Source organism: Citrus sinensis, chromosome 5, assembly GCF_022201045.2.
Source record: "Citrus sinensis cultivar Valencia sweet orange chromosome 5, DVS_A1.0, whole genome shotgun sequence".
Lineage (NCBI taxonomy): Eukaryota > Viridiplantae > Streptophyta > Magnoliopsida > Sapindales > Rutaceae > Citrus > Citrus sinensis.
In genome coordinates, this window is record NC_068560.1 from 12,097,031 (window position 1) to 12,106,683 (window position 9,653).

The window sequence follows — 9,653 nt, forward strand, 5'->3', positions numbered from 1 at the left end:
CCTACAACCTCTACAAACAAAAAACTTCTCTCACCAGAAGTATTCGAACCCTTATCTCCACGAAAAGACCACTACCAAAAGAGTATATCCAGTCTTCTAGACTAGATTAGTGTGCTTTACAAACCCCTCAAAGTGAGTAGTATGTCACTTTAGAAATACACTCAGATCTCGTAGCAAACTGGAAACGAGAAGGGTATACCCATCTTCATCTTGGCGGTATTAGATTGATTCTAACTCTCCATGGCAGAAAAGGCTTACCTGTTACAGCCAGAATTGCTCTCCTGGACACCAGGTTCAAACAGTACCAACATGCTGTTATAGGAACCGTTCTAACCACACTCCATGTTGGTAGTGTCCTACTAACCTTCTACCCAAATTTCAACCTCTCTCTCGAGGATCCCAACTATCAAAGTTCAGATTCAGTTCCAAGGAGCAGAACAAACACCCACATCAAAGATTGTAACCCTTCATCACCAAATAGTGTATCGATTACAGAATCATGCACTAGATCTTCCTACACCCCACACTACATCTGATGCCTTAATGATCCTTGCTGACACAGATACAATTCCAACCATCATCCAAATTCCCAAACAAATCCCGAAACAAGAATTGCTCAAACTCATGCCTCTTGAATGGCTGACCAATTATGAGTACTTCCACCAAAACTCTGAACCAGTTCAAACAACAGAAGCCACGTTTGAAAGAAGACAAAATGGTCAAGTCAAATTATCTTTCCAAACACATGAGCCTCAATCTGTTTAAGAAACTCCAAGGCTTTCTTACAAGAAAAGAAACTTCTAATTTATGGTTTCTTATCAGAAGGGTATCCTGTATATCCTGATAAAATCCATGGTCATTTTCTATGGGATGTTCTTGAAGCCCATATGTGTAATCTGGATTGTCCTTGCTTGGATGATACGGATGTTGATGACGAATTGGAAGTTATGAGGAGAAAGAAAAAGAAAAAGAAAAAACCTTCTTCTCCATAATCTCCACCAGATCCCAAACCTCCTGTTCAACCAATAAGATCATGCCTAATGTTTTCAGGGCAATCTTATAAAGAGTCATTCCCTCCACTTGAAAAACAGACAGACACTCAAACCAGAGTTGTCTCAAAACCTTTTGTCCAATCCCCAGTTACAGTCTCTGGGCAACCTGAAGAGCCAAAATATTATGAAGCTGTTTTAAATTGGCAAACCAAAACTGCCAATGCTCATAATCAAACTCTCAAACAATTCAGAAAGAAAATTGATCGAGTTGCCAGTCAAGTCTCATAAACTGAAACTAAAGTTGATTCAATCAGCCATCGTCTTGATTAGATGTACATACATCTACAAGACCATATCTCTGAGCTAGATACCGATCTCAGATGAATGATTAACAATCATATCTGGGGTCCAGAGTTTAACAAGAAAGAAGTAGAGATCAGAAAGCTTAAAGCTGAATTAGCAAGAATTGATGCTTAAAAGACTCGTCCCACACTCCTCACCTAAACACAGTCCACACCTGTGCCTCCACCTGTGTTTGAAACCTATTTACCTTTTTATACACCTCTCAGACCTCAACAACCTGTTTACAACCAGTTCTTTGGATTTTCACATCTTCAACCCACTCCTCAGCCAAAGCCCTCTTCACCTAAGAAATCAAAGTCCAAAGTAAAAATTTCAGAACCAAAGTCAAAGCCAACTTCATCCTCATCTGTTCCTTCGGTACCTCCGGAAGATTCACCAAAAGCCACTCCTGAACCCCCCAAAAAGGATAAAGGACCAATGGATCAGTATCGTTATCATACTGTCCAAGACTCATCTTCTGAATCCTCTAAACCAGAAACAATATATGAGTCCAATCCGTCGGAGTGAAACCCATCTTCCTCTTCCTCTTCCTCATCCACAAACTCAACCAATACCTCCACTGACTCTGAATCAGAATATGCTGACATTACGAGCATATTGATGGCAACCAAAACTGAAGATCCCAGTGCTTCAACTTCTACACCTATTGTTGAAGACAGTTCTTCTGATGATAAGTCTAAAGCATCTCACACAGAACCAATGCCACCAATGCCACCACCAGCTCATGATCACTCAACAAAACCATATTCAGCATCTTGATTCACATTTGATGACATTCCCCGTCACAAATGGCCTGTTAGACTTCAAGAATTTGCTGCATGGATTGATTTTCAAGGAACAAAGCCAAATGCTCAATCTCAAGCTGTCCTTCGTGAATTCATGGCCCGATCTACGTGTTCTTTGTGAGATTGGTTAGAAAGCTTGGGAGAATATAGACAACTCCAATTCATGCAATCACCAGTTGGTACAACACTCAATATCATCTATGAACAATTCATTGGAGAAAAAACAGCATCTACCAATGCAGACAGAAAAGAGTGTCGTTAGATGAAGTGTTGTTCTCTCAAACGACATCTTTTAAAATCTCATTACAAAAGAATGAGTATTCTATTTTACAAGAGAAATGGGTTCAATGAACCTTCTCTCAAACATGTCTTCATAGCCTCCATTCCTTCTGAGTTACAACCTGATCTTTAAAGAAAACTCATAGCCACTAATCTCAGCATTGCTGACATCTCTTTAGGAAAGATTTTCCAAATGGCAATTTTATGCCTGGATAAAATCTGTGAGCAGAAAGAATTCTTCAAAGACCTCATGGAAGACAAAAAAATCCTTCTCTAAAGCTTGTAAAAAACCTCATCTTAAAATTGAGTGCAAAGATGAAAAGAGGTGTGTTTGCTCGACCAAAAAGAAAAAACATTTTCAGAAACACTTCCATAGAAAATCATCTTCCAAAAAACCATTCCGGTACTTCAACAAAAAAGATGTTTCTCAGTACAGAAAGAAAAAGTATAACTGTTATTTCATCTGTAAGAAACGCGGTCACTTTGCTCGAAACTGTCCTCACAAGTGTGCCAAAGCTGTTCGTCTCATATAATATTCAACATTCTTCCTTCTTATCTGAGAACGAAGATGTTGAATCAAATTTTTCTGAATAATCAGAACAATATGACCAAACTTCTTTCATTATCGCAGAATCTTTAGATTTTGAGGATATTTCAGTCATCTCTGCAGTTCAAAATGTCAACCATGTTTCCACCATTCCCAGACCTTCACTCAAAATGTCAATCATTCATTCCAAGTTTCATAAACCTATTCCTGTCATCCAGTTTATTGACACTGGTGCAGATACCAGTATGATTGATCCTTCTGTTCTTCCCTCAGACTATTGGAAACCTCATTCAAAGCTTTTCAGAGCAGTTAATGGTGAAACTTTTGAGACCACTTTGATTACCAAAAAATCCATTGGTATTCAATTCTTTCCGAATTGTATAATTTGGAAAAAGATTGTAGCTTCCAAACTCCCAAATAAAGATTTACTCATAGGTTTTGACATCATTCATTTGGTTAAAAATCTGTTTCTCACCAGTTCTGGAGTTCGTTACAAACAAATGTTCTTGCCTTATACAGATACACTTTCAGAAACACCATCTCCATACAATCATTTCTCCTATAAGTTCTTAGAGTTTTGTTTAGAAAATCATTCACAGTTTCACCATCCTTCACCATTTTGGAAGAATGAACAATTTTTTATTCATCTTCCTTTCAAACTCAATGAAGACATAAATCTCACAAAAGCTTCTCACCTGGGTATGTCTCCTTCAGATCTCTTGCTTGCTAAGCAAGAATGTTCTCAGTTACTCCAACAAGGTCTAATTGAACCTACTGATTCAGATTGGGCTTTTCAAGCCTTTTATGTTGAAAAATGATCTGAATTATTTCGTGGAAAAAAGAGATTAGTTATTGATTACCAGCCACTTAATTCTTTTCTTAAAGATGATAAGTTTCCCCTTCCAAAAATCCAGACCCTGTTTGTTCATCTTTAAGGGGATCGTATCTTCTCTAAGTTTGATTTAAAAGCTAGTTTTTGGCAACTTGGTATTTCACCAGTTGATTGTCACAAAACAACCATTTGCATTCCAGATGCCCATTATCAATGGACTGTTATGCCCTTTGGTCTTAAAGTTACTCCTTCATTATGTCAAAAGGCCATGACAAAAATCTTTAGTCCTATCCTCCATCATGCTCTGGTCTATATTGATGATATTTTGTTATTTTCCTCTGACCATGAGAGCCACTAGAAGCTCTTTTTAGATTTCTTTCATATTGTGCAAGCACATGGAATCATGCTTTCCGAAAAGAAAAGCACCATAGGAAAGGAATCAATTGACTTTCTTGGTATGATGATTAATGATGGCCACTATCAACCTAGCCCACACATTGCAATTGAACTATTAAAGTTCCCGGACACAAATCTCACCAAAAAGCAGATCCAACAATACCTCGGGATTGTTAATTATGTCTGTGATTTTATCCTAAAAGTTACAATCCACACAAGCCAGTTGTCCTGCATGCTAAAAAAACAGTGCCCTCCATGGGGCCCAACACAGACAGAAGCTGTCAAGCAGCTAAAGGTGATTGCCCAATCATCTCCTCCACTCAGAATTCCCACAACTGGACAACGCATCCTCCAGACTGATGCCAGCGATGATTACTGGAGTGCCATTCTTCTCGAAGAAATCAATGGCGTGCGTCATTTCTGTGCACATGCAAGCAGACAATTCAAAGACTCTGAAAAGAACTACCATGTGATCTACAAAGAGATCCTGGCAGTCAAATATGGAATTAAAAAATTCGAATTTCATCTAATCAGCCACAAATTTCTTATCCACATGGATAACTCTTCTTTTCCCCGAATATTTGACTTCAAAAACAAGTTGCTCCCTGACAAGCAACTGCTTAGTCTAAAAAATTGGTTTGCTAAATATGATTTCACTGTTCAACACATAAAAGGCAACCAGAATCTCATTCTAGACTTCCTTACACGTCCAGCTATAAATAAACCCTCACTCATTTCCTCAATCCAAACCATTCCAGTTATAGCCATGAATCGCCAACTTCCTTTTAAAGCTCTTAACTAGAAAAACTTTCCCATGAACATCTCTTTCCAATCGGCTTACCAGCTTCAAGATTTTGTAAAGAAGTTCCTTTACAGGTATTTCTTTAATATTCAGACCAAAAAACCTGACCGTTTTCCTAACTTTTGCATGGAGCACCTATTTCTCACAGGCCTCACTCTCTCCTCTTTGTCCATCTGTGAGGATGAACTTTGGTACATGTGGTGTCTTACCACCTTGTATGCTACAAAGCTAGTTTTCCCTGTCAAACCAGTCCTGACTCACCTTACCAATCTTGAGTTCTCACCAGACCTTCTATGGACTCTCCTCGAATGGTATTCCCCACTCACATGGTGGCATAAACAACTTCAGAATCTGTGTACTTTTCATGGATTAGACAAAATGCCAGAACAGGAAGCCAACATGTGGACTACAGTCTTCATCGTTCATAGGCCCTACTTCCAGCACCCAGAGACAAGAGACTACTGGACACAAGACATGGCATATGAATGGAGAACTTATCCTCATCCTTATACCCTCATCCATGATACATCGGTCACTTCCGTTCTCAAAGCCTATCTCATGGAACTTAACAATGTTCCTCCACCTGCCAAACATTAGGCATGATCTTATTGATTGAACAGGAGGTTTGGGATCTGGTGGAGATTGTTGAGGAAAAGATTTGCAAGATGTTTTTGGACGATAAGGTTTTTTCTTTTTTTTTCTTTCTCCTCATAATTTCCAGTTCGTGATCAACATCTGTATCATCCAAGCAAGGACAATCTGGATTACACATATGGGCTTTAGGAACATCCCATAGAAAATTACCATTGATTTTATCAAGATATACAGGATACCCTTCTGATGAGAAACCATGAATTGGAAGTTTCTTTTCTTGACCAGTTTGAACCGCTGTAATCATAGCAGTGTAAGAAAGCCTTGGAGTTTCTGAAACAGATTGAGGCTCAGGTGTTTAGAAAGATAGTTTGACTTGACCATTTTGTCTTCTTTCAAACGTGGCTTCTGTTGTTTGAACTGGTTCAGAGTTTTGGTGGAAGTGCTCATAATTGGTCAGCCATTCAAGAGGCATGAGTTTGAGCAATTCTTGTTTCTAAATTTGTTTGGGAATTTGGATGATGGTTGGAATTGTGTCTGTGTCGGCAAGGATCATTAAGGCATCAGATGTAGTGTGGTGTGTAGGAAGATCTAGTGTATGATTCTGTAATCGATACACTATTTGGTGATGAAGGGTTGCAATCTTTGATGTGGGTGTTTGTTTTTCTCCTTGGAGTTGGATCTGAACTTTGATGGTTGTTGGAAGGTTGGGATCCTCAAGAGAGAGGTTGAAATTTGGGTAGAAGGTTAGTAGGACACTACCAGCATGGAGTGTGGTTAGAACGGTTCCTATAATAGCATGTTGGTACTGTTTGAACCTGGTGTTCAGGAGAGCAATTCTGGCTATAATAGGTAAGCCTTTTCTGCCATGGAGAGTTAGAATCAATCTAATACTGCCAAGATGAAGATGGGTATACCCTTCTCGTTTCCAGTTTGCTACGAGATCTGAGGGTATTTCTAAAGTGACATACTGCTCACTTTGAGAGGCTTGTAAAGCACACTGATCTAGTCTAGAAGACTGGCTATACTCTTTTGGTAGTGGTCTTTTCACGGAGATGAGGGTTCGAGTACTTCTGGTGAGAGAAGTTTTTTGTTTGTAGAGGTTGTAGGGACTCATGATAGGGAACTGAGATTCATTGATTTGGGCAGATTCGGGTTTGACAAGGTTTTCAATTTTGGAGGCTATATGTTTCTGACATGATCTTGGAAGAGAGAGACTGGAGGAAAGAGAAATATGGGATAAAGACGATGAAGGGGTTGAGCTTGAAGATGAAGTTGTTTCCATGTTTTGTTAATCTTCTTCTAAGAGATCAAATAACATTATTTGGAATTACTAATGAGTTTTCTGATCTCTGCTTCTTTCTTATCAAACTCTGGACCCCAGATATAATTGTTAATCATTCGTCTGAGATTGGTATCTAGCTCAGAGATACGGTCTTCTAGATGTATGTACATCTGATCAAGATGATGGCTGATTGAATCAACTTTAGTTTCAGTCTGGGAGACTTGACTGGCAACTCAATCAATTTTCTTTTCGAGTTGTTTGAGAGTTTGATTATGAGCATTGACAAGGATTCCTTGTATATGAGGAAGGAATGGTTTCCTATTCAAAGGCATTCAAAACTACTTCTAAGGGGAGATGGACCATTTTAAGTGATTAATAGGATAAATGACAATACTTATAATTTAGATCTTCTACGTGAGAATAATGTAAGTGCAAGCTTCAATGTCACTAATTTATCTCCTTTTGATGTAGGCGAAGATTTGAGGAGAAATCCTTTTCAGGAGAGGGGGAATGAGGAGAACTAATACAAACTCTATCAAGAACTGACATGATCCTAATCAATTTATCTCCAAGATCACTTCTAAACGTGGAATTGAATGGAACCGCGACCCAATCCTCAACGAAAATACAAACTTTGGTATGTGAAGATGCCACAATCAGCTATGGATGGTCTGATTGATAAGTCAAGAATTTTAACGCCACAAAAATCTAATAATTTCAAAGAGTTCGTAAAGAACCAAAGAGAATTAACTCTCTTAACAATTGCATCAAAAACTTCTTTTTTGTTTATTGAATATGAGTACTTTATATAGGGTTGGTTACAAGAATGTTTGGAAATAAATCCTAACCCAAGAATCAAATCAGAATCCTAATATAAGTAAATAGGAAAGAATTTAAACTAAATCAGGATCCTAATTGTCTTAACTGCCTTATATCAATTAAATGGAAACTAGGCGATTAAAATAGAAATAACTAATTTGATTCCCTAATAGCCTCCTCAAGAAATAGGAAAGTATCTGAAAAAGGAAAATAATATATTTTCCCGCCATAATGTTTAAGCCAACTCCCTATTTCATGGAAGTGAGTATTTGGAAACTTCAAGAGCGTAAATCATGCATTTATCATGTGCGATTCCTTCAATGGACCTCCACGAATTTGATTGAGCCCAAGTTGCTTGAATCAATCCATTAAGCACTTCTTTGAATTTCTTTGCTTGAGCTCTTGTAACAGGTCCGACGGGAACTTGAATAGGATTTGAATATGCCTCATCCCATGTGCTTGTGATAGTTTTATCCTTAATCTCATCAAATTGCATCAAAACTAATTTGTCCTTGTTTATTGGATGTGAGTAGTTTATATAGGGTTGGTAACAAAAATTTTGAAAATAAATCCTAAACCAAATAAGGAAAGAATCAAAATCAAATCAAAATCTTAATCTAAAGCCAATAGAAAAGAATCTAAATTAAATCACAATCCTAATTGGCTTACATCAATTAAAATGGAAACTAGACAATCAAGAGAGAAATAACTGATTTGTTTCTCCACTAGTCTCTTCAAGAAACAGGAAAGTATCCAACAAGGAAAGTAGTATATTTTCCAAATGGGAAAGTATCCGAAAAAGAAAATAATATATTTTCCCGCCATATGTGCAAGCCAACTTCCTGATTTTATGGAAGTGATTATTTGGAAACTTCATGAACTTGAATCATGCATTTAGTGGTCTAAATATTATGTGCGATTCCTTCAAAGGGCCTCCATGAATTTAATTGAGCCCAAGTTGCTTGAATTAACCCATTAATCACTTCTTTAAATTTCTTTGCTCAAGCTCTTGTGACGGGTTTGACAGGAACTTGAATAAGATCTGTATATGCCTCATCCTATGTGCTTGTCATAGTTTTGTTCTCAATCTCATTATTCCCCTCATCTTAAAGAGGATTTGTCCTCAAATCATTAGCTGCATCAAAAGGACTCAAATAAGAAACATTAAATGTAGCACTTATGTTGTACTTACAGGGCAAATCTAACTTGTATCCATTGTCATTTATCTATTCCAAGACTTGGAAAGGACCATCGCCTCAAGGCAATAACTTAGATTTCCTTTATTCTAGAAATTGTTCCTTGCTCATGTGTAACCAAACCCAATCCTCGGTTCAAAGACTAGCTTATGTCGCCTTTTGTTGGCTTGTTTAGCATATTGTTAAGTTCTTCGCTCGATGTTGAACTTCGCCATCTCATGTATTTGTTTAACAATTTCATCTTTTTTCTTGCCATTTAAGTTAACACGCTCAGAAATAGGTAATGGAGGTAAATCCAATAAGGTTAAAGGATTAAAACCATAAACAATTTCAAATGGTGAATACTTAGTAATAGAATGAACATAACAATTATAAGCAAACTCAACATGTGGCCAACAATCTTCCCAAGTTTTGATATTCTTTTTAATGATAGCCCAAAATAGAGTAGATAAAGTTCTATTCACACATTTTGTTTGACCATTAGTTTGAGGGTGACAAGTAGTGAAAACAACAACTACGTTCTTAACTTAGCCCATAATGTTTTCCAGAAGTAACTTAAAAATCTAGCTTCCCTATTAGAAATAATTTTCCTGTGCATACCATGTAACCTTACAATCTTCCTAAAGAATAGGTCAACGAAAATAGAGGCATCATTTGTTTTGCGGTATGGAATAAAATGTGTCATCTTAGAAAATCTATCTACAACCACAAAAATTGAGTCTCTCCCTTGTTTAGACCTGGGTAACCTTAGTACAAAATCCATCGA